Below are 27,147 nucleotides of genomic sequence, written 5' to 3'. Positions count from 1 at the left end.
TATACCCAAGTCCCACATCCAGACACCTTTTAAACACTTCCAGAGATGGTGAATTCAACACATTACTGGGCAACTTACTCCCATTCCTAACCCCTTTTTCAATGTTTTTCAATATGTAATCTAAACCTCCCCTCTTGGAATTTAAGGTATTTTCTCTCATGCTTTCAGTCCATATATGACAGAAGAGACCAATCCCCACCTCACTACAACTTTCAGGCAATTGTAGAGAGCAATGAGGTCCACCCTGAACCTCCTTTTCTTCAGACTAAACAACCTCAGTTCCCTGACAGGACTTGAGCTCCAGACCCTTCAACAGCTTAATTTCCCCTCTTTGGATGCTCTCTTCAATGTCATTTTTGAAGAGAAGGGTTCAGAACTGAACACAGGACTCAAGGTGTGGCTGCACCAGTGCCAAGTACAGGGGACAATCCCTGTCCTGGTCCTGCTGGTCACACTATTGCTGATACAGGCCAGGTGACACTGGCCCTCTTGGCCACCTGGGCACAGACTGGCTCATGTTCAGATTGCTGTCGACCAGCACTCCAAAGTCACTCTCTGCTGAGCCATTTTCCAGCTGCTCTGCCCTAGCCTGTAGCACTGCCTGGGGTTGTGATCCAAGTGCAGGACCCAGCACTTGGCCTTGTTGAGCCTCATACCTTAGGCCCATTGATCCAACCTGTCCAGACTCCTGTGCAGAGCCTTCCTTCCCTCCAGCAGATCGACTCTTATCCAATTTGGTGTTATCAGCAAACTGATTGAGGGTGCCCTTGATCCCCTTGTCAAGAACTTTGATAAAGATATTAAGCAGGGCTGGCCCCAGTACTGAGCCCTGGGGATCCCCACTAGTGACCGGCCACCAGCCGGGTGTGGCACCATTCCCCAGCACTCTCTGGGCCTGGCCATCCAGACAGTTTTAATCCAGCAAAGGGAGCACCGCTGCAAGCCATGGGCTGCCAGCTTCTCCAGGAGAATGCTATGGGAGATGGTGTCGAACACTTTATTGAAATCTAGACAGACAACAGCCACAGCCTTTCCCTCACCAACAAAATAGGTCACTTTGTCATAGAAGGAGATCACGTTGGTCAAGCAGGATCTGCCTTTTGTAAACGTATGTATGTCCCTGCATGTGCTGTGTGGTGGTGCTCAGAAAGATCTGCTGCATGGCCTTCCTGGTACTGAGATCAGGCTGACGGGCTGGTAATTCCACAGATCATCCTTCCAACTCTTCTTGTAGACAAGCATTATATGTGCTAATTTCCAGTCAAGTGGGACTTCTTCCATTAACAAGGACTGCTGGAAAATGAGTAAAAGTGGCTTAGTGAGCTCTTTTGCCAGCTTCCTCATTACTCTTGGGTGCATCCCATCTGGAAAAAATTTATTAAATTTATTGAATTTAATAAAGAGCAAAGGCCACTTTGGCAGACTTGTGGAATCCTATTGTATTGTTATAGGTAGCAGGGACTTGTGAACCTAATAATAGTAGAGGCTTCAAGCCAGACTCTTCACCAGACATGGACATACAGCTTCCCTGTAAAGGCTTTGTGCTGTTCAGAGCCCCTTCTGCAAGAGAGTGCAATTCCCCACTGTTAAGACAGTGACAACACACAGTGGTGGAAGACAGAGTGACACCTTTTTCCCAAACACAAACGCAATTTCAGAAAAGCTTTTAACAGCTTAGAAGTAATAAAATATGAAAATATGAAAAACTTATGGGTTAGTCTAAGAAATAAGAACATGCAAATGTGAGAAAAGAGTAAATGAAAGCTGATATGCACACAGTCAGTGTTAAATAATACTGATGCTAAATCTAGTTTGGGGGACTTACTGTGTTTGTTTGCTTGCATTATATATTTCACATCTATTAATCAGATCCTCATGTCTGCAGAGGTGGAATTTCTCATAATTACTGAAAAATATAACAGCTTTATATAAAAAAGACTTAAAATGAAAAGTGTTTTGAAACTTCCACATAGGTGATAATCCTGATAACTTTATATGGACACAATCCAAGCCTGACAATGAAACAAAAGCCAAGAAAAAAAATCCAAAGAAAGAAAGAAAGAAGAAAACAACTATAACAATAAAAACCACCCACAAAACTGTTGGACTTTTTTTTTTCTTGGTATTTAGATGATTTTCTATGGTTTTACATGAGAAGTGATTTTATAGCCTTCTGCCATCTGATTGTCCATGCACTTTAAAGTATTGGCAAATGTTGAACATATGTAAGTCAAAGGCACTCTTTTCAATCATTTTTCATTTTTATGTGCAATGGCTGTATATTAAAGCAGCAGAAAAGAAGCAGTTTAAACCCATAGCAACAAGTCTGGTCTTGGCCCTGCAGGAGAAACCTGTGTCCCTCAGCCTCACAGGAGATTGCTGTACCCTGTAAAAATTGTGAGCAACTAGATTTGGGAGGTTTTCATTAGGCAGATGTGCACAGAGGTGTGGGATTTATATTTGTATTCTCACATACATCCAGTCCTGATTCTTGCAGGCCCTCCGTTTCCTATTTGCAAATGAGAAATACAGCAATTATTGCAGCACTTATAAACATAATTTGAACTTTAATTAATGTTCAACTTTCAGAAAGCACTGTAAAGGGTATGTAACCATTCATGAAGATTGTCCTGTAAATTAGGTGTATTCAATACCTTATATGAATCATTCATCCTTTCCAAGATCAGGGCATCAGATCAATGCCCATTTTTTCCCCTACTTTTACATAAACTGTCAGCTTTCCTTTTTCCTTTGGGTTTTTCAGGTCCATCCAGGAGCAGTGTTCATGCATCTGGCTGAAAGTGGAAAATTCTTTCTTCCAGGAGAAGCCTATCCCAATGTGGGGAGGTGTCATGATCCGTCCTGGAGGACAAGATTCGTGGAGGTTCTTTTCACTGATCTCAGGGTGCAAAAACTGACATGACAAGGGGATTTTGCAGTAAAATCAAAGCAAAAGTACTTTTATTGAATAACTACAGCAAAAATGTGTTAGGGAAAAGAGTCGAGAGGCAAAGAATGTGGGAAATTTCGAACAGACACTCACAGGAGGACGTGCCTTGTCACCACATGGGCTGGAGAAAGAACTACAATCCCCTCTGTAGTCAGAGATACTAAAATATTACACTGAAATACTGATACTGTGGCTTACAACAGCCCTGCCCTGAGGGGCACTGATGCAGAACTCACTGAAAATGACTAAGGTGCTGTATGTCTTACTGCATAACTCCAGGCACTTTGCCTCAGCCAATATTGTCTCCTAGGGAGACAGAATTTGAAATGGTCTTCTAACAATATGGAATTAGGGGCAATCAACAATTTATATACACCACTTTTGTCTTTTCCTTAGAAGTGGTCTTTCAAAAGAAAATTATCCACTAAAGTTTCCACAATTCTTTTCTGCAGCATTTGCTTTCAAAATATTTATTTTTAAAAATGGGTTTTCCATAAAGAATGTTTAGGACAACCAATAAATTTTGCAGAAGAGTTATCTAAAACTTCCAGCTTAAAAAAAAAATCACAAAGCAAAATACACACACTCCCCTTTCCCCCCCAACATTTAAGACCAGTATGAAACCCTGTACTTAAAAATATCCACCCTTTAAGATATGCAATTATTTTCACCTGGTAGATAAATGTACTTGGCCTTTTTGCTACAAGGCTGTTTCTGCTTTCCATTAACCAAAATAGCCCTAATTATATTTTCTTGCTTTTCACAGTAACCAAACTCTATGAATAGGTGTATGAAAATAGACAGCTATAACAGACAAATGTAGAGTCACACTCAAAACCTCATTCACTTCACTAATTGCAGATGATTATCATAAAAATGTGTTAGTGCTTACTATGACCTGCAAAGGGGAAAACAGTGAATCAATCAAGATTGCAATTATGTTCTGAATACCATTAATAACCAGACTAAGAGGCATTCAGCAGATAATTAAGTTAAAACATACAAGTTTGTTGTGTTGTTTTCAACAGACCCCACAGCAGTTTTCCATCCTGTAGTTCATCACCCTTGTGTGAGCTTTCCCCAAGCATTTCTCCAGCAATGCAATGCCACTCCAGAGAATTAGGAGGCCAGTAAAGGGAACAGATTTTCCAGAAACCTCACCAAAGCAAAGAAGGTGGTGGTGGTTTGTTTGCTTGATCATCTTCTCTCCAAATAAGCCAGACAAAAAGTAAAAACCTGTGAAGAGACATTTGCCCTCTGCAACAGAGAGCAGGCAGTTGTGCTAAGTGGCCAGCAATGAGCTAGAAAATGCCCAGAAGCATCACCCTCTTAATAATCCTTGTGAGGGCTCTAAAGCTAAATTTAAACCTGTCCTCATCAGTGATGTTCTGAACTGAGTGGTGTTTTGCCACAGTCAGCAAAATTGTGCTTGCATCAACATAATGGGCTCTTCTGCAGCAGAGCACTGAGTAACTGACCTCCATGGAGCTGTACTTCCATGATGAATTTGCTCCTTTTCACGACACTGATTTTGAGTTAGAAGAGGTTTAAATTATCATAAACATTTCCCCTTTTATATTTTCCTTAGGTTACTCTTGAGAAACTGTATTCAACCCTGTTCTTGTTGAGGATAGATTTTCCCACTTCACATCTCAGTTTTATTTCCTTTAACTATCTCAGCTCTTCACAAGCTTCCTTTTCTTAAAAAAAAGTTATGGAAAAGGGAAAAAACCACAAAAGTACAACAAAACAGAACTGCAAATTGGCCCATCTACCTTTTTGAAAGTTAACAGAATATTGAAAAATTATTTTCAATTGCTTTTTTGTTTCAATCTTCACTTTATATCCAGCTGCAAGAAAGCAAGAAAATGTAAAATAGATGTTGAATTTTGTATTCTTCAAAGAGAACAGAAAAAAATGGGAAAAAACTCAAAACCAGTTTGAGCCTCTCAAAAAATGGCAGGTATGTAAATTTTTTTGAAGAAATAGCAAGTGTTATGAATTATTTAATAAAAGTATTTACATATCAATGTTAATTGATAAAATTATTTAAGTTGGACGATTACAAAGTATTAATTTTTTAACTGAAAACTGAAAATAGAATTTAAAATTATCTAACAGTATTCTTGAGGCAAACATAGTTTTTTATTATGGGCAAATAGCTACACAGAAGATGCAAAACAAAGCTATGAATGCATAGAAAATCAAATTTATTTATTTTACTTTTACTGTTTATACACATACACGAAGGTGAGTTAAGCTTTCCAAAATATTTTGTTTTGAGACTGTGTGAAGAAAAATTAATCCTGAAATTCCTGTGATCATACAATGACCAAATGAGTGGCTCCATTCCTTCCATAGTGTGCAGCAGCTAAGAGCTCTGGTAGATTCCCCAGCCAATAAGATGAGTCAGATCTATTCTCATTCACACAGGAAAAGTTCCTAAAATATCTGAATTCCAGTTGTGCCTGCCTCCTTTGCAGGTGGATAAGGGATAGACTATTCCACTGCTCCTAACTTACAAATTTGGTAAGCACAACAGGTGAGATTCATGTTATTTAACATCATTATTTACAGGGAATTTTACTTTCTGCTGAGCTGTAGTGATGATGCCCTCCTGCTACCCAAACCTTGATACATAAACACAATGCAATACTCAAAAAAATACTCTATCAAAAGATAGAGTCACTTATTGGAAAAAAAATTTCTAACGTATTTTAGATGTTTACCTTAGCACAAAAACATTGATATTTGATGAGTAATATCCTAGAATCATCTACTTCTTTCTATTGACTATTAAAAATCCCTCAATACCCATTTAAATAGGTACATTTATACTATGAATCTCTGAAATAATTGAAAGATATTTTCAGAAGTCAAGCACTTTCTGCTGAAACATTATTTGCTTGCCTTGACAAATTCATCACTTTCCAATGGAGTATTGTTGATTATGTACTCCCAGAAGCTTTGTGATGATTAATTATAAATGAGATTATAGAAATTTAATCTATTCCATTATGAGACTATTTCACGTTCAGACTGATATCATGTTAAGATTTGCCTTGAACCATCTCAGCTGAGTATCCACCACTTGTTTCCCATACTCCTGTGAACATTGTCTTTGGGTAGCTTGCACAGTTTTTTTCCTGAAGCTGCTGAGAGCATTCAGGTCTTTATGTACCAAGTGACCTAAACAACTAAAAGGAAAGCTATCAGTCAGCCTTTCTGTTTTGGTGTGATTCCAAATTGCACTATAATGACTGTTAAAATTCTTCAGAATGTGAAAAGAACCGGTCAGATCTTGAGAAAAACAAGGTTTGTGGAGTCAATTTGGAGCGCCATAGCAAGAATCAGTGTACTGCTGGAACTATCACCTCCATGAGATATAAAACTGGTTACTTGTGACTATTGGAGGCTCCAGAGCTTTTTTCCAGAAGTGACAATGCTAACAATGGTTTTCTATAATATCTGAGTAAAGCAATTGCACCCTAGCACAGCACACATCTAAAGTGACTATCAGGGTAAGCAAAATAAGGGATCGTGATTCTGCACTAAAAATAGGACAGCGGAGAATTTCTGTTCTAGCAGCAGGAAGATTTCAGTAGGGTGTGTGTAGCCAAGTGACTCTGAATGCTGACACTTCCAGTACATCTATCATCCTGCAGGCACTGCACAGCCAGGGCTCTCTGCCTCTGCCGCCTTCCACCCTTGCCTGCAGGACAGTCGGAGCTGCACACAAGGGGTGGCTTTTTCAGTAGATAGGCATAATTTCACAGTCAAAAAAGATATGTGTGTATCTAAAACTGCTCATAGGCCGGGTAAGAGACTCCATAGGTTTAGAACTTTGGACAAGATGAGGACAAATTTGTTTTGTACCTAAATAGCAGAGATATCTATCAACCTCACTTCTTTTTATTTACTTCTGTGATTACTAATTTTTTAAGCAAAAGATTTGCAGACTAGGAATTATTGTTCTTACAATGAATTGTCATTCTGGATTAAAGCATACTCTGAAGGACAGTCAAGAATAGGACAATTTTCATGATGAGTTAAACCCTTCTATATTTAACCCTTTAGTAATAATTTGCTCTAGCTGTCATGGTATAAGACCAGTGGTCTTAAAAGGGCTGTATATAGGTGTGATAGTTTGCATTAGACCAGATAAAACACTAAAACTGGCTTTCTGGTACAGAACCTCAGAAAAGTGAAGGTGATGAAGTGAAGCATTTATTTAAATCCTGAAAGTCAATATAGTTTACACAGTTACACTAGATGCAGAATCTGTATTGTCTATTCTGTAGCATATTTTTGTGACTTCTTTCCAATAACAGCACCGGCCAGAATAGCTCTTGTGCAATACTTTGTGCTACAATATCTATTTGGAATAGTTTTTTGCGGTTTCATCTGTGAACAATCAATTTTGTATTACAGGGTGGTTTTTGTGCTGGTTTTTTTTTTAATCACTTGGTGAATGTTGTAAATGTTACAATTATTCCAGAATAAAATAATCTGTATTCTAAAATACACTGCTCATGAAAGGAGTTATTCCAATTTAATTACTGTTAACTCATTTATTCCGCTATAGCTATCCCTATCTACTTCCTTGCTGAGACAAATTCAGACAGTGGGAACGAGTTCCAAATACTGTACACAAATGTGTTAAATATATTTTATAACCTTAATCAAAATGGCAGTTTTGCATTTACATTTTCAAAACTTTTTTTAAAAAACATAAGACTAGATATTCATCCTGGGATTGTTTCTTCTGGGATAGCAACTTGTTGTTAAATATTTCATGACATATCACAAGAATTGGTGTTGATGTCAATTTTTTCAGTGAGACTCTAGCTCGTGTAATTATATTCTGCTTTTGTAAATTACTCCTGAAGTTTCAATTTTACGTTATCCATTTTTCTTCCGTATTTTAAGATACTGAGCTTTGTTTCTGTGTACTGTTATACAGCTGAACTTACCTGTTTCAGATTCTTCTAGTGAGTGATGTGGTTTTAATAAATACAGATTGTTTCGACAGAGCAATATAGACATTAGTTATTAGACTTTCACTTTAAATTCATCAGATGAAGGATGCAATCATAGTATAATCTATTGCTATGCTGTTCTCCATAACAGCTTTTCTACTTATGAAGAGCTTGAGAAAATGCTTTTCTGTCTAAAATATTTCACAAAATGTTACAGAAATAAAATATAGAGAGAAAAGGTCTAATACAGATTGAAATTTAACATTTTTTCTTGCAGAAACATTTTTCATGCAGAACTGCTGTAAGTCATGCTAATGACTGTAGATTGCATTGTGGTTGACTCTTTTTCATTTTTTTTTAGGTAGTTTTGGACTAATATCTACAGGGCAAGGGAATCTTCCTTATGAGTACTAGGAATCTTCTGATGTAAAAGTCAGGTTTTTTTAATTGTAAACTGAGATGTATTAACCTGAGATGCATTCACCTGAGAAAGAAAAAATTGATAGCCGCGAACCTTTTCAAATCAGCTTTTTTCTGATGTGCTGGAGCACTGCTTTATTAATACATCATTTCAATATTTTCCTTCAAATTTGTTTCATCATCCTTTTCATTCCACACTTCTGTATTGATCCATACAGTAGCTGCTAAAGAAATTTGGAACTGTGTTTCTGGATTTAGAAGTACATCTGAAAAAAACTTGTGGTGGCATGATTCATCTCTGTTGGTTCCCTCAATGGAATAAAAATAAAAGAATCTGAGATGAAATTTATCCTTCTTAGAAGACTGTAACTTTAAGTATCATTGAATTCTGGTTTTGATAAGTGGGTTCTCCTTGCACAACAGTGAGGTTTACCTTTAACCAAGTCAAAGATTACATGGTTCCTCAGAGATCCTTTTCAGAGTAGAGTTGGTATCAGAAAGGGATTAAATGTGCACTCTGGTGATCAGCACTGGATCCCGTTTGGGAAAGATGCCAGTCACCAAATCTTTTGAGATGGCATCTTGCTCAAACACAAAACCAATCAATGAAAATAAGCTCCAGCAAGTAAATAATGTCTTCGGTGGATAACTGAGATAAGGGAATTGCAATTGTAACTTGTGTTTCCTTCTGTTTTTATCTCATATCTGTGCCATCCACGGGCAAGTAAACCGTCTCCTCAGAGAGTCATCTGTTGCTAGAGAGCCTTGTGTTAGCAAGGTGGGACCAAATGAATTAACTCTCTGATATTTTCTATTCCAACAAAAGGACAAAGATCCTGAAATCATTCCTGCTCTTTAAGGTCCCACTGGTTACTCTGTGAACAAAGCAGTGATGAGGAGAAGATTTTAATTCAAGATTATGAATTTCGTATATTAACAGAATGGTTCTTCTGTTTGCTCTTTGAAACATGAGTAAATGGAGAACTGAGGGAAAACCAGACCTTTAAATTAGGTCTCAAGGGAAACAAAAATGTAATCCCTGCACATTGTAAATAAAGCAGTCTATTCCAGCCATTAGATTTGCTAAACAATGGAAATTATAGCAAAAACTTCAAATTCAATCAACTTAGACATCACAAATGGTTCTTCACAGCAAACACTCCAGGTCTGTGCACAGACATTTGGTGACTGATAAGGTTTTCTCCTTAGCTGTGATACTGGTGAGCTTCATGAACTTGAATGAGCTTGGAAATAGAATTCTTCAGGTTTGTTTGGGGCTAGAAGTAATTGCATCCCCCCTTATAGAAAGAATTTTGTATTGACTGTGCAGTTATCAACTAGGATGTCTGCACTGTCATGATTAATTTCTAATTACCGCTCAAGATGAGAGAATTCAAGAGAATTTGAACAGTACTTCAGAGAAGAATGATATGGAAGGTTCTGATTTTACTCTTTAAATTTTCTCCAAGCAGAATGATGAGAAAATAACAAAAAATCCAAGCAGTTTGTTTAGTGTGGCTCAAATCACAATATCTATGCATATCTACATTACAATCTTTTTTGGTGTTCTCATTTTTTGTGGCTTCCTGTTCATCTTTTTTCCTCTCAGATTTTCATAATTTTCTGTCATTTCCTGTCTTCATCATGACTTTTTCTGACAAACCTTCTGCTGCTGCAAGGTGCACAAAACATGCATATGCAAGGACTGAGCAGAAAAGGGGCAAATTTGTCAGAAGTATGATAATTGCCCTACTTAATGTATGTAGATATGCTTTCACATTAAAAGCATGGTGCCAATCATTTAAATTCAGGTAATCAGTACAATTTTGAGAAAAAAAATATAAACACCTGGCAAGGTAGTCCATGAACTTTTAATTTTTCTGTTTTAATATTGTTTTCCAAATCAAAAAGATGAAGGAGAGGAACCCCTTTAAGGACACCAGGTTAGGAAGAGCTTACACAATTTGATGACAAAATCCACAAGGAGAAAAGATTAAACACTTAAATACACTAATTCTGTTTCCAGCTTGAAACCATTTCCTTTCTTTTGGCTGTTGGTCTCCCTCAGCCAAAACAGCTGTGTCAAACCTCTGTATTGACATTGGCACTCCAGAGGTTTGTCTTCCCTTCCACAATGCCATGAGAGAACCAATGGCAACAATTCTGTGACTTCCCCAGTGAGAAAAGAGAGCTGCTGGCTCACTACATTGTGAATCAACAGTGAACTTCTTTGTGTAGTTCTGTTAATTATTCTGAACACTTTTCTGGACTGCACAAATAAGAAGAGAATATTATTTTCTTGACATGTCTGAATGGGATTACTTACTGATGCTGTCTCCCTATTTCTTTCTCTCTCCCTCTGCATGTATACACGTATGCATGTTTATACAATTGCATGCTCTGAACAGAGCTTCTTAAATACACAGTCAAAAGCTTGAAAGACACAAATGAAAAACAGTCAGAATTTTTTTGTTGCAAATTTGACTTTGATAGAAAGCTTGATAGCTACTTTCAAAAAACTAATTTTAAAAAATAATTATTAAAGCAAAAAGGTATCTTCCTTTTAGGGAAGGCAGCACATACAGTTAAATATTTTTTCAAGGTTCTGTTATGGCACATTTAAATTATAACCTATTTTAATTCGCATGTACTGAATTTCTGTCTTAAACTCTGCTTTCTTCTATGCAGATTTAATATTATTTGTTATAGCAGGATTACATCTCTCTAAAATCAGAGTTGTGCAGAAGAACAGGAGAGGGATATTTGTGGAGGAAGAAATACTAAAATGGGATCTTTAAAATGAAATACTAAACATGACTGCATCTTGACAGACTTACCATTTTTAAAATTCACTTCCATCTTTCCAAGATAATCACACAGTAAAATAATTTCTTTTTGTTCCCACTGTAGAACAAGTGACATAATAAAACATAGTAGGATTTTTTTTATTGCTAAAAATAGATACTGATCAAAAATTTAACTTGGTGTGCTTTTTTTTTTTCTTGCTTGTCTTTCACACACATGTCATTTTCAATTGCTTATTGACAATTGAATGTTTTTCTTCACATATATACACATATACAAACATACACACATGTCTATATTGTAAATAAATCAGTGTCAGTATTGCATTACCCTCATCATAGCCTCATAATAATACCTATTCATTCTTTGGGACAATGGTGTTTAGACAGAATAAGAAGGATCTCTAGTATTCAACCTGAGGGGCTCAGTTGCTTATTAAAAAGAAAGGCAAGATTAAAACAAACATTGCCCTTGCAATAACCTCTTTGTGTCTACAAATGCCAGCTTGGTCTCTAAAGAATATTTCAGAATCTTAACAGATCACACATAAAACTGATGTGGAAGAGTAGGTGTGCAGTGGCATTTAACAGAAAGAGCATCCTAAATATGCAGCTGCCTGCAGAATCAGGGTGGGGATTGACTGTCAATATATATGAGAAAAATGTCATACATGGCAAAGCTGTTATGCTTTTTTGGCCATAGAATGAAAATGAGAGGGATATTGTACTACAGAGAGGAGAAATATGGCACTTTCTGTGGAGGAAGAGTTACTCAGTCCATTGCAATCATATGTGATTTTGGAATTAGACCAAATACAACTTAACTGAAAAGGGTGTAAAGGTCTAGAGTGTTTGTTCTCATCATAGATCCAGTTTAAGCCAGGAACAGAGCCATGATTTTGGAATAGCTGATAGGACACCACCATCCATAATGAGATGCTGTTTTCATACCATATAGAGAAACACATTCTAAACTATTTGCCCACAGAAACAACTTCAGGCTTGAACCCAGCCCAGCTCTTAGGTGTTGGCCAGCTCCAGTGGGTCATGGCCTTTGCCCCTGCACATCCCAGCTCTGCTGGCTCTCACTGCTGCCCACAGCACCAGCTGGGTGTCTGTCCCCACCACCACATACCCTGCCCAAGGAGCCACACTTGCACTGACCTCCCAGCAGTGAGAAAATCCCATTTCCAGACTAAATCAACCTACCTGGTAAGTGATGAAGGTGAGTGACTGTTATGGCCAGTATGAGCACTGAAAAATTTCTGTTGCATTTTAGGATTGCTAAAGTGGCTTTCTTCTGATTTATGCAGTGTGCATCTTTAACTGCCCTTCCCCTGACAGATAAGTACTTTTAAAACTAAACAAACACACAGTGTGTCCAAACATGTCATCAAATGACCTTCTGCTACCATTATTGATGAGTTACACCTGTTTGCCAACAAATACCCTCCTTATCACTGTCATGTGAGTAATCAGGTAAATGTTTGAGTAAATAAGGCTGCCCAGCATGAGGCCCCAGCAGCTCTTTTCACCGGATGCAGAGGAAGACCCTCTAGGGCTAGTGAGGAGGTAAGGCTCCCCAGTGGCAGAGAAGTTCATTGCTGGTTGTTTTACCACGTTTCCAAAGAGCCACTGTAAGGACTAAATTAAATTTAGAAACTAGACTTTACAGATCACAGTTTCATGTAATTCAGATTCTGGCATGGCACAAAGGAAAAGACGCACACACACACACACACACACAAATCCTGGTATTCATGGACACCCCATCAAAGTAGTCCCTGATGAGCTGGGTCAGGCTGTGAGCAGCTCAAACAGCCAGGTGGGGTGCCCCCAAGCCCAGCTGTGAACAGCAGCATGGACAGTGTTATGGCAACAATAAATTAGCCTTCTGTCTGCACAGGAAAAAGGTTCTTGTGTCTGATATTCATCCACCTGTGAGGGAACCTGAGACCTGGGGGCTTTCCAGCTGCTGGGGCATTCCCTGGGAATGCAGTGACCAAGGATTTCAGTATTTGTTAACAGACTGTCTCAGGTAGTGTCAGAACTAGCTAAATAATGCTTGTGTTAAGATAGTGTATGTTTGTGATGAATGCACAGACTAAAAGAAGGATTTGAGAGCCCAGCTGAGCAAAGCAAGCAGTCAGAATTTGGCAGCTCCAAGAAAACACGCTCAGGAAGAGGATGGGCAAGAAAAAAGAAGTAATGAGACCCCTTCCCCACCCATCCCAAAGCATGCCTAGAACACACAAAGGAGCAATCTCTGTCATCACAGGCATTTTGTGCAGTCTTTTTTCAAATATCCCAGAGGAAGTGTGGCGCTGCCCTACCCCTGATTTAGCCCCTCTCTAAATATCACCACTTAGCATAGCCTAAGCAGAGTCAAGGTTGCTCTTTTTTTTTTTCTTTCTTTCTCTGAAAATTATTGCTTTGTTCACTACTGAAAATGATAGAGCCAAGTGTTTGTTTTGCTTACCTACTCAAAGAGTAGGTAAATTATTATCTGAAGTTCATGCCACAAATATATTTAGTTCTTATCTTTAGTAAACATTTAGTAACAGTGAAGCTCTCATTATCAACAAGAGCTACGTACCTAAATCCCTTCCCTCCCACCCTGATGTCTTTTACTCCAGAGCTGATAAAATGCTTTCAGTTACAGAGCTCTGCTCACACACAGACATGTGAAAAATGTGTGTGTCAATTGTGTGGCAGAGACACTTTACATTGCATTGCATTAAAGGGCTCACGATAAAAATTGGTATGAATGATTGGAATGAGAACAGCTTAGAGGATAGTGTTCAGTACTACAGCATCTTCTAGTGCTGCTATAAATAAAGACTTACAAACAATTCTATATTATGAACACTAATTTCAGGAATTTATAACACGGATGTTAAAAAAAAAAAACACTCCAGATAACATTTAGAAAAATACTAAGTTTAGATATAAATTTACTGAATAAGTGCTTAGATATATTCAAGATATCTCTATTTGTAAATCCATAATTTTCTATCTATCATTATTTATCTGTCTAAGACATGTCATACTGGCTTCAGGAACTCTTTCTAAAGACAGAGGACATACACTCAAATTGTAAGCTAATGTCTTTAACTCAAAAATTCCATCTTTGAGATTTGCTTTCTTTACATATTAAATCATGGTGTCATATTTTAAAAAATAAAAATTCTCACACCTGAAATTCTGGAATTCCTTGCTATGTGCCTTGTAGGTCACCAGTGAAAATGAGCCTGTCCACTGTCTCTGTGTTAACACTGGAAATGAGCTGTGCAGACTGTAACTCTCCTTGAAAGAAAGGTTCAGGAGTGTAATTATTCTCTACACTTGGAGATCTGGTGCTAAAGAAAAGATATGAATATTAAAACAAAAACACTGGTTTTTAAAGGAGGACATATATTTGAGTCTCCGGGCTTGTGTATCTTTATGTGTCCTTCTAAATTAGCCAGAGCAGCTACCATCAAGGACATGGCTTGTAACCTCTGCTCTGACTGTGCAGAAAGCCCAGGTCTGGCAGCCCATACGTGGCCAGGACAAAGCCCCCTCCACAGCCTGTGGCACAGGAGTAACACCACATGTGGCAGCTGGTGGAGGAACTGCGCATTCAGCATCTGCTCAGGTTTCAGAGCTGAAGAAGCTCTTAGTCATCCTGATGATTGCAGTAAGGTCCCGTGGGAGCAGCACGCATTTGTGGGGATCTCAGGAGATGGTAGCTGCTTATGTGTTCTCTGTGCCTGCTTCAGCTCCTGTTTGCGTAACTGAGTATTTGCCACTGCTTGCAGAGGGACTAGCACTTCATCCTCACTTTCTACTGTTCTCTCAGACTAGTATCTGCACCCTGCTCCATAAATTCAGTTTAAATCAAATGGACAAAAAGCACATGTTAAAAATCCTGGAAGGGCATTTGGATTTGCTGGATGCAACAAAGGATGCAAAAGATTATAGAATTAAGTGGTGCAAAAGGCAAATGGATCTCTGCATTGTTCAGTTCCCAAGTACCATGGGATTTTTCTCTGTTTATGATTTGGCACTTTACTCAAAAAACTGTAGAGAAGTAGTAATCACCTGTAGTCAGGAAAACCTGACCACCGGGAAGAGAATATCAGCAAATGTAGCCAGGTATGAGAATAATTTCTAAAATCAACAGAGGTGTTCAGACATGCTGCATCAAAATGGTGCTGTTTCAGACAAATTATGTGATGTTTCTTTTCTTGGAATTTTGTATTTTGGGTGTATTTTTGTATTTTGGTGGAGTATTTTGGGTGACATGTTTTTAACATGTCAATTATTCAGAACTATTATTTAGTGTAATATATTTGACTTCATGAAACCTTTTAATAAATAGTAAGCAAAACAGAGAAACATTTGCAGTAAAAAACAAGAAAATAGGAAAGGCTTATTAATTCTCTTTAGACTGTCAAACAGCAACAAACCAGCGGGGGGAAAAAAAGTAGATTGATTTGAAAAACAAAACCAAAAATAATCAATACAACCTCACTGATGAAATTCACTGGGAAAAAAATGTGGTTTATTTAGTAGAAGTACCCTTCAGGTGCCATGTGGAAGGAAATAACTGTGACCCATCAGGATGTGGAGGGTCGGGCACTCAGCAGGCAAGGTTGAGTGAGCCAGTGTCGGGTGCACAAGGTGAAAAGAGAGAGGCACACTTAGCTCTGCACTCTGCCTTAAAGAGCTGCTTGTAAAGGTGTTGATGTAAATAGTCACTTGCTTTTCACAGTCTCCATATCCTGCATCAGCGCTGGGAGTAGTAGAATAAATGATTTTGAGAGAGGGGAAAAACAGTTACTGAAACCCTTTTTCTATTAAAGTCTATTAAATACTGTAAAGGTGTTTAACAATAAAAACCCAAAACCCAGAAAACCCCTGTGTATTGTACCCACAGATGTACAACTACAGCTTTAGTCACACAGTCAAGGAGTACAAAAATGAACACTCACCTATCCCAGTGACTGAACAGTATGCAAATCAGTCAGGAATGCCATATAAGAAAAAAAAAAAAAGATTGCAGATAAGTGAAATGTTTCCTGGCTCAAACATATATTCCTCAAAAACTAACATTTATCCAATATTTGGTTCAGAATATAATATTGCTTGACAATTCCACTTTTCATGCTTAGTTTTTAGAGTTCTAAAACACTGAAAGACACTTCCAAAAGACAGCTACTTTCCAATGCCTCTAGCAGGGTCTGTCCCTGTTTTAAGCATATGCTTTCCCAGATAACACACACAAAAATATCCTCAAAACATTCAAATCACTCTATTATCCTGAGAAATGCTTTAAATTAGGAACAGTTCTGCAGAAATTAATACAGCTCCACAGACAGAGCCACAACTCACATCCTTGTATTCAGACTACATTGCTAATTACATTAAACAATTCTGTCTTCTTCCACTTCCTACTAGGAGAAGACTCAAACTGGGCATATCTCCATGAATTTTATGCAACAAAAATGGAAAATTTAGGGGAATAGCTCATAAACAGCTTTTTTTTTTTTTTTTTGGTGGGGGTTTTGATAGCTTCAATTTCATAAGCAAAAAGGTACAGATCCTATCAAATATTTATTCCTGCTCCTTGTAAGTGCTCTTCATCTTCTAAGACAACTTGCAAGAGAAGAGTATTTGGACCAGTGATCATGAATTTTGTATCAAAGTTATTAGTTCATAGCTTTAATGCTCAAACAGTTGTTCTTAGTGTTCTCAGCTAATTGGAGAAATATTTTCCATTTAATTTACAAAACTTTTGATTCCTGTGACAGCATCACAAATATTCTTTTGAGAAACAGGGCTCTTTCCTGGCAGCAGAGGTACAGGAAACCTTATGGTCCAGCAGTTACAGAAGCAATTTCAGACTGGATAACATTCTCATTATTTAGCAGTTTTCTGTGTGCTTTGCAACAGGGAATTCCTAAAAAAACTCCCACATATGTACTCCACATTCAAAGAGGAAACAAGGTGAGGGGAAAAAAGAAGATAAAGAAATTCAGACTAATGGTCATAACTCCCTTTCCATTAAGATGGTTATGACAACCCCAGATGAACATTATTACTGCAATGTAATAATGCAAAAGAGCTAATGCAAGAGCGCCAGACGATGCCGTCACCTTGTACCATCCTGTGACTCAAGCCAAATGGGAATGTGGATTGAGAAGGCTTGGCTTGAGATGGTGATAATGGGAAGCTCAGTCTGAACCAAACAGCTCATTCTCCTGGCTTTGTTAGGTTGGTGTCTCTGGGGATGCTGGAGGAGCCTGGGCCTAAGAGAAACCTGGAGCTCCAAGTGATTTGGCAGTCTGCATGTACCCTGTGATAGCCTGAATTTGGCTGCTTGGCTGGCAGAGTAATTGTTATTGCAAAAGAGTGCTGCATTAGAAAAAGGGTGTGAAAATAGATGACTATTGATTTGGTAAAGGCAAGTGAGCATATATTGTGAAATACATACTCTAGTATGCATACTTTTGTGATAGCAATCGTATTTATCCCTTAGACATTTATGGCTTCTTTAGAAATTTTATGGTTGTATAAATTTGTACTTAGGCACCTTATAAAAGTAGAGTTGTGACAGCATAATAGTCCATAAAGAAAACACAGTTTCAAGAACTGGACTAGAGATTTTGTGGTTTGCCATCTTAATGCACTGCCACTCAGAAATACCAAAACCAGATTTTGAGACCTTGAACAGCCTTTCATGAGATGCAACCAGACCTTCTTCCTTTCTAAAAGCACTCATCAAAAGTGGATCATTAGTTTGATATCAGGTGAATCCAGCTGCTTCCTCTCCATATATACATTCAGAGAATATAAGAGCTCTTCTAAAACATTACCAGCAGAAAATACACTGGGAAATTCAAAGGTTTCCAGTACACAGTTTTAGCTCTGTAATTTTTTCCCTCAAAATGCCAGAAGAGATAATGAATTAATCATTTGTAAAAATACTATTTTCAAATCCAAGCTGTTTATTATTTTTAGTTATTTAGTTGCACGAGGACAGAAAATGTCTTTTATCACTTTCTAAAATATTTCCTACCTACTTCAGATAAAAAGCAGATCAGGCCAAATGTTCAGCAAATTAGAGGAAAAACATTCACTTTCAAGTTGTTTACAAGGTGAATTTCAAACATACAAAAATATTTTAGGGTAAAAATATTGTCATTTGTTTACATCTAAAAAATAGACCTGGCAGACTGCTGTAACACAATGGTTGCACGTAATTTTGAATATTATGTTAATAAAGCCAGTTGTAAATTGGGATGGTGGCTGTGATGGATAATTGCGAATATTAGGTGCTAACACAATTAGTATTAAAAGGAGATGTGGCTTCAAAAATTTACTGCTGTAGTTCTAATTTGTAGGTACATTCTATAATGAAATAATAATAACCTGAACTGCAAATCCATAACAGTCTTCATACTTAATCAAATGATGCTCCACTAATTAAGTTTGCCACAAAAAGATAATTCCTTGGGAAAGCTGTACAATGTTTGTAAAAAAAGCATTACAAAGACAACTCCTTAAACTTATAGCAATTTAGTCACCACTAATTTTTGAATTGTGAATGAAACAAGTATTGGATATTTATGGGAATTCCTTTTGTCCTTTCTACAGTGCTACAAAGGGAAAATGTTGCTGGATAAGCTATTAAGCTTATCTAAAATACAGTAATGCAAGCAAAAAATGTGTTTTTAAGTTTTTAAGTACGTGTAGTTGTTGTGTTAGGATCCTTCAAAGAATTTTTCTTTTCTGCTTATGCTCCATTTACAAAGGGGCAAATGATTGAATTTGCTTCACTGAATTGAACTTATACAGCTTCCTGCTGTGTTCTGGGGAGCATTTATGGAACACCACCTGGAGGGCAGCTGCTCTTTTCTCCTAGGCCTGAATATCATTAAATTTCAGCAGCAACATGACACACTGTAGAAAATTTTGTTTTAAGGCTGTACTCTTCTGTGCTGCTCTTGTCAAGAGCAAAGAGAAGTGGGGGCAGAGGGGCATTTCTGGAAAGCAAGAGTGATAGATTTCATTGCCTTGTCAGCAAATGCCCACAACCAGGAAAAGCAGAAGGACTGGAAGTATAAAAGGGACCTCTTTTTTTTTTTTTTTTTTTTTTTTTTTTTTTTTTTTTTTTTTTTTTTTGATGGTGGGTGAAAAAATAGCAAGCTGAAAGAAATGTATTTCAAAACAGTGCATTGTCTTTTTGTAAATATAGGTAATTATGGCCTGTGCTGAAGCATTCACAATTTAGCATCACATTTGAGCAGCAGAATATCTTCACTTAAAAGAGCAATTGCTGACTTTATCTTTCACCTGTGCCACCCTGTGACACTGGAGCTACCCTAAGACCTCATTTCCTTGTAGCTATTTCCTTAAGCATTTCACTACCAGATGAATCTGAAGATTGCAGTGAAATGCTGTGAAGCACTGCATAATGCCTATGCCTTCCAAAGGGATCAAGTAACTGCAGCTCAGACCCTCCATGGATCCATGGATTTTACACATTTTGAACAAGCTTTTTGAGTTACTGTCAAGAAACCTTTTGCACAAAGAGGAGAGGTAGGATGGGACCAGCTTGCAGCAGCTCACATCTATTGATGTTCCTCAGGTATTTTCCCTCCTCTACTTCCAGCTTTTAAGTGTCAAGTCCCAATGCGAAGAAAGGACTGCATTCCCCTAGGAATTACAAGCATGGTCCAGCTCTCTGTGCTTCTTACATTCCCTCAAGACTACAGAGGTCATCTTGCCAGCGTTAGCAGGAAAACTGGCACAATGATTAGAGTGAACAATCCATATGTAGTAAATGTTACCAATGTGATTTACCTGCTCAGTGCCTTGCTATAAAATTTTAGTATTTTTCAGTGAACTGAAACACTTAACTCCTATTTTTGCACATTTTGATGTCTGCATTTTCTTCCTTTCCATGTTGCACCTTTTCTCCTCAGCCCCTTTGCCAATTGCATCAGCTTCTGATTCCCTTCTCATTCCTCCTTAGCTCACCACTAAAATGTGTAATAGCAACACAAGGTGGTCTCCAAAATGATCTGGATTATTGTAGAATTGACCACCAATTAATAGCGCTGTGCTGTATAAATGATCAACAATTTCTTCTCAAGGCAAAATTCAGAAATAGTGATTTTGCCAAAATCATACTGTTACTGAAAATGCATTTGTTTCAACAGCAATGAGAAATTACTGTTACAGATGAGAAAATCTCAATAAACTTAAAATTCACATTTCCTGTTCATTTAATTTAAAAGTGTGTTTCAAATAGAACAGTTGACAGAAAGGTATATTACTTTCTTTCAAACTGAAATATCTATGCTTTCATGCAACATTTCTAAATCAGAAGTTTTTATAGCACTCTTCATGAGCAGTATTTCAACCAGCAGTTCCAGTTTTGTCTGGGTAGTTTTTCAAAATTCACAGTGACTACAAGTACTGTCACTTTTGGAACAACAAAGGACCCTGGATCCAGACCAAAGAATCCCTGTGTTAGGCAGAGTGCCAGACAGAGGCACCAGGTCATGGATAAATATTTTGGGTTCCTGAGAGAATCAGTGGAATGGTGATTACCTGACTTGGACTTGACGGCTTAAGAGAGTAGTCAGAACTCATGGCCACCAGAACTGACTAATGCTAAATTTTTTGCAGGAAGAAATGGTATTTGAAAGAACTTTGAGTGTTAGTTGAAGAAACCAATAAAGATGAATATTGGTAAAGCAGCTCCTATCACTGAGATTACACTAGTAGGAGATTCTGGACCAGGACTTCCAGATGATCCAGAAACCTAGATTTAAATACAAAATTATTTTGTTTCTTGAGGGAAACAATATTTGCCATTCTGAAAGCCAGAAGGGCCCAGGTGGGAGAGAGGCAGATTCCAAGTGGGAGGTGAGGATGCTAAACTGTCTTCCAAAAGGAAACAAGAATCAAGCCCACATTTTCCAAGCTTAGTGCCCTGGGAAACATATAGAAAAGCTTTTTCTATATTGCAAGAAAACTCATACTTAGTAAAGTTTGACATTGAGTTTGTCTGCATTTTTTCTGCCACAGCAATCTTGCCGGAAATAAAAACCTGCATACAATAAACACCAAATAATGGATTTTCAAACTAGCATTGAAATGAAAAAGATCTCTCTGGGTAAGACTAGTGTCTAGATAAAATGTAAATTCAATCTCTCTGTGAAGCACTTGTGAATAATCAGAAATGCATACAGTCACTAAAATACATTACCAGAATAACACAGAAATGGAACAACATGACAGTTTTTTGTTTTTTTTTTCCTGCTGGAGAATAGAAGTAGATAGTTCTCCCAAGTAATTATCTATTTCAAGAGAAAACTGTTCACATATAAAAAACCCTATGCTTCTTTTTCACATATCTCTCTCCTTGGGCTGGCTACAGTTTTGATCTTTACCCTGTCCCCAAATAGGAGCAACTGAATGGTACAAGCTGTCTTTTCAAACGTGACTCCTCAGTGTACTTATTCATTTAGTCTCAGGACTGCAATGAAGAGTCCACAGGACTCCAATGGGGAGAATTCCAGGGCTATTCCTGTCCTGCCAGGCTTATTGTGTAGCCTTAGATAAATTATCTTAGCGCTAGTTCAGTCCTTCCTTTCCTGCTTTGTTTTGTTTATCTGTAAATTGCCAGATGAAGAGCTTGGAGAGCACTCTGAACTTGTGTGTAGCTAGTTAGCTACCCACTTGCTTCTCTTGAAGTTTGGGAAGTGAAGGAGAAAGGAGACACAAGGTACTGCAGAAAGGGTTGAACAGACCTCTGTTAATCTTATTCTCAGGGAATAGGATTCTTTATTGTGAATTAACCCTGTAAGGTGAGGCATATACTGGACTGTTTGTACCTGAATGAAGGGTTTGGGCAGGTACTCAGTATGTGGGGCAAGTCTGTGCTTAATAAATGGCAGTCTCTACACACTATTTAACTGGCAGCACAGATACTCCCCTGGGTCACATAGCCAGGCCCTTCCAAGCAAAGCAGGAAACAGAAATCAGGAAGAGGTTTCTGGCTCCCTGTACCATCCTTTTCTGACCAGTACTGATGGTGCAGGGAGAACCCCAAAACTGCAGCTCCCTTCTATAAATTGCAGATAATAATTTCTTACCTCAGACTTCACATTGTCGCAAAATATCAACTGCTGTGCAAATAGCAAGTACAATTAATTATTAATTTCTGGTTTATTATTGACTGACCACTTTGTCAAACAAACTGTATGATAACCTGTAATAAACTCTTTCTATACGCTGCTCTGTCTTAACAATTCCTAGTACAGCAAAACAGAAAAAATAAGACCAAGTCTCATCTGACTTACAAAGATCATTAGTAACCATGTCTTGTATGCAAGGACTGGATTCGGGCCATGCTGACACAAGACAATCAGTTTTCTATATTTGCAGGATGCTGTAATGAAATGCCTGATTTGATGAAGTTAGAGGCGTTATGATGTTTTCATCATTGTGTAATAAAGCATCAGGAAACCTTCAAGCCTCTAATGTTATTGAATATCTTGGTGGTGCTCATATTAGCAATGCACAGTTTGCAATGTAAGGGAAGGAGGAGGGAGGAGGACAGACAGTTTGGGCTTTTGGTTTAAGGTGAACAATCTTCCCCAAATTTATTTGTTCTCCATCCTTAAGTGATTGGTACAGCCAGGGTTTTGCATGCACCTCAAATCTCCTAGCATATCCATAAATAAGAAATAGTGGATAGAGTAAGTAGATGTTTCTCATTTTCACTACAAAGCAAAGGCTGTTAGGGGGAACAGTATGCCTGGGTTTTTTCAGTTACCTGATTTTGGTGAATATTTAGTAATATTCTTTTAGGAACAGAAAGAACATAAAGTTATTTTCATAGTAATTAGTAATGTGCTTTAATATGCATACACATTTCTAATAGATTAATAAGCAAATATATCATAAATTAATAAAAATAGACAATTAAACCCAGTATTAACTGAAGTGCTACTTGCCCAGAATCACATTCTGTATATTTAATTCATTCCTGTGAATTCAGTGGAGCTTTGTGTAGAAATAAAATAAACGGCATTTCTATGTGCCTTCATTGTTTAGCTACTGTACAATTTCTTTTGACTGTTGATATTATTTATAACTAGGAGATTTGTTTGTTTGTTTTCCATTTGAAAAAAAAAAATGGGCAATGAAACATTTGTTAAATTTATTTCTTTTTAAAACAATGGCAATACAAAGATTTACACGGACTTAACAAAACAAGGACATAAAGAGCTTTATAAAGACCTTCATATAACCTTTTTTCTCTCTAAATTTATACAACCAATAGGAATATTATGTAGTTTGCTTCTTTGTTCAATAATGAAGCTCTAATTTCCATTTCCACTGTACATCTGTTGCCCTTCTTTCACTTGGATTTTGTCTGCACAAGCCCAGGCTCCAGCAAGAACAGTCTGGAGGGAGAAGTCAGGGCAGCCCAAAAAGCCCATCCCAACTTCTCCAAGCCAAGCTCTGCTGAAGCCGGGCACAAGTGGCTCAGATGGGAGCACCTGGAGCATGTGCTGACTCCGTGCTCCAAGTGGCTCCTGCTCAGGAGCTAAGGAGCCTCACAGCTCCATGGGAAGGAGGTCCCTGAGCACACAGCACTGAGCTCAGCTCGACTCCAGGCACATGTGGGAGAGCACAGCTCAAACCCCTGAGCTGGGCCCTGCTGGGGGACTCCGTGCTGATCTGAGAGCACAGGTCGCATCATGGCAATGCCCTTGGGCATACTCCATTTTCTGATTAGGAAATGGCACGGGGGGACTTAGTGGCATTTAGGGCAAGGCCCTTCTAAGCAAAACCCCTGCAGATTTTTGCAGAATCCTGCTCACTGTGGAGTCCTGCAAATTAAAATCTCTCAGGCATATGCCTCAGAGTGGCTTTTCACTTACTCTATAGTGGTATATCCAATGGGCAGCGAGGAACAGATCCAAATCCGGTGAGCATGTGGGACATGAGACTTGCTAAGTGTCCTTCCTGCAGGAGGTCATGTTGCTGCCTCCTTCATGATAGCAGACCCAAAGAAAACACCCTGTATCCATTTTATAGGTTCCAATGTTATTTGGCTGCCACTGAGGGCTAGGCCAGCTGCTCTTTAGGAGGAAGGAAAAGCTAAATGATAAGTCTCTGTGTCCGTGTCTATTCAACTGTGCACATACTTTATATCTCTAATGGTTATATTGGTGTGATGCCTAATAAATACATTGTTACGTATTTTTGTCACATCCTTGCTAAATTTCTACATTGTAAAGAACCTGATAGACTAAAAATACTTCCTTCCCCTCTCCCATCCAAAATAGTAAGCAAATCCATTACAATAAGTATGAATATCATTCTAGACTTCATGAAGAGAAGCTTTAGGCATATTGTATAAATTAAGTACGTGATGTAATAAATCCTATATGAGTCGTAAATATGCTGCAACTAAGCAGGTTAACTGGCACACAAGTGTGAAATATTACACAGTGAAACCTGTGTGCCCTAAGAGACTACCCTAGGGTACTGACAAATACTTTACAACATCAAATTACCCATATTAAGCAAACTGGCTCTGCAGTTTAGCCAGAAAGGGTCTATAATTGGTTCAGGGTAAAACACTTTTTCCTAAGAGACCTGCTAAAACACTGTGGATTTCCATGTCTATAGGCCAGCAATAGAAATGTATAGCATTATGAATAAACTCTGTCACTTTGAATTGTGCTGATTTTTGTGGAAGATTTCATATCAATCAAAATCAAACATGCTAAAAATAAGTGTTTTCCATTTAATTTCGTACAACTGGTGGTTGAATAATTAATATTAAGATAAAATTATTTTAAATTCACACATTAAACTTACTTGCATCAATTTTTCAGCAGGAACAAGTAAACATTTCCATTTAAACAAGCCTAGAAACAGTATTTTCTGATATCAAATAGCTGCAATATAATCTCTTATGGGATTCTGTCCATGTTTTTTCAAGCATGATTTTCAGACACTTTTAATAAGAGACACATCTCTTCTAAATTGTTCTTCTGCCTTAAAGTGATTTGGTAAAAATGGCATGGGGGACTCTGGATTCATTATCACACTGATTTTTCTACCCAATGAGCTCAGTTTGCAAGTAAATTTCTAACTGCCAGCTGCACAAACTCAGCCTGAGTCCTGGACCCCTTCCATCTCATGCATCACCACCAGCAATAAATGTCCTATATGCCAGAATATGCCCTCCATGGCATCTGTGCAATCCCAGTGCCATCCATGAATTTGCACAGGTGTTGCTTGGGGCAGACGTTCAAATCCATAGGGTTACACACAAGTGGCTGAGGAAATTATCTCCAAGCAAAACTACCAGTACTACAATGATCTGTGGGATGGAAGGGACCCTGCCTGACAGAGCCAGGTTTTAATCTCACAACCAATAAGAAAAGTATTTGTCTTGAAAACAAAAATCTGAGAGGGGTGCAATGTACATGGAACATCCCAACACTACTTTTATGCTGCTTCTTACAGCATAAAATGGTTTTGAGTGTACATGTTGCTCCAATAATATATTTGGATTTTTTTTTAATAAAATAAGACGTACTTTCCAATTAAGATATTACAAAAAATCAGTAAGTGATGTATCTTGGTATCTTAAAACACCTTGTTGTGTAAGATCAGTATGTTGGGGCTGAGAGGAAATGGCCTGTCCTTACTGTCCCAGTCAGACAGCATTGTCATCCAACAATGCCTTAGGGGAGGATGTTGGAGCAACAACATACTCCAGGATGCCAGACCTGGACTCACCACATAGCTGCAAGAATAGGGTTGCTTTCTGCTCCAGTTTAAAGTGCTGGATTATTTCAACCCAGGTACACAATCACTTTGTCTCTAGGTGTCTTTGCTGATCATGTGTTAACAAATGTAAGCAATGTTTCTAGGGCTACCTACAGGCAGTGTTGGGTGGGCAGGAGCAGAGCTGGGCACTGGATGATGAGTAAGTGGATCACGTAGGTCTGGCAGGAGGTCAGTTAGGAGGAGCTGCTCCTGCCCCCACTACCAACTTCTCTGGGCTCCAGCTGGACCCCTCCAGCAGCAGAGGACCACACAGCCTGAGAAGATGCCACACTTTGAGCTGAGAAGCCAGAAAACCACCCTCAGACTGTCATCACCAGAGTGGTATCTGATACACATACTTTTGACAAAAATTTTTTTTTTTCAAATAAAATCAAGGTGAAATGCATCTGGATACCTTTGTCTGCATTTAGTTTCAAACTGGATGTAAATTTTTTTTCTACATTGTGGTTAAACTAGTTTATCCTCTCAAATGACTACTCTTTTTCAATTAAATGAGTCCACTTTACCTCTTCATCTGAAGTTTGGTTGTGATGCCTGTCAGCTCTGGGCACTTTCATTTTCAAAACAAAGACTTTTTGTAAACCAGCCTTGCACAATCCAAGAGCATAGATACCATGCTGAAAAGAGAGGAGAGGATGCCATTTTCCTAGCAATGACAAGAAGTTGGCTTTTTCATGTGAATTAGCAGCTTAAGATAAAAATACTAAGGCAGAGAAGATTTACCAAATCTTAAAAAGCACAGCCTGTGTGCCTTTTCACTATTTTATCCTGTGTTAGCCAACATGAAGTAAGACCACAGCTTATTTTTTTCCTCATGAATGCAAGACTCAAGGAATTTATGTTTATTCCAGGGAAGATCTCTAGGAAATGTGTCTGTGAACTAACCTTGGGTGTGACCCCTCCATTCAGAATTCATCATATGTTTTCTATTAAGACAAAACCCTCTTGACACTGTAATTCTTTCTTCTTCCACTCTGAATCCACAGCTTGTGACTGAAACCACTTCCCACACCTTGCAGAAGGTGCGTAACTCCGGCTTTCCCACACGTTCCCCAGGCAAAGTCATTTTGGGCTCTCCAGGCAAAAATTTGCAGCACAATTCAGAACAAGCAAGAAA

This window comes from Pyrgilauda ruficollis, unplaced genomic scaffold (assembly GCF_017590135.1).
Source record: "Pyrgilauda ruficollis isolate IOZ18807 unplaced genomic scaffold, ASM1759013v1 scaffold42, whole genome shotgun sequence".
In the NCBI taxonomy this organism is placed as follows: Eukaryota; Metazoa; Chordata; class Aves; order Passeriformes; family Passeridae; genus Pyrgilauda; species Pyrgilauda ruficollis.
The sequence above is the reverse complement of the archived record's forward strand: the minus strand, read 5'-3'. Positions refer to the sequence as shown.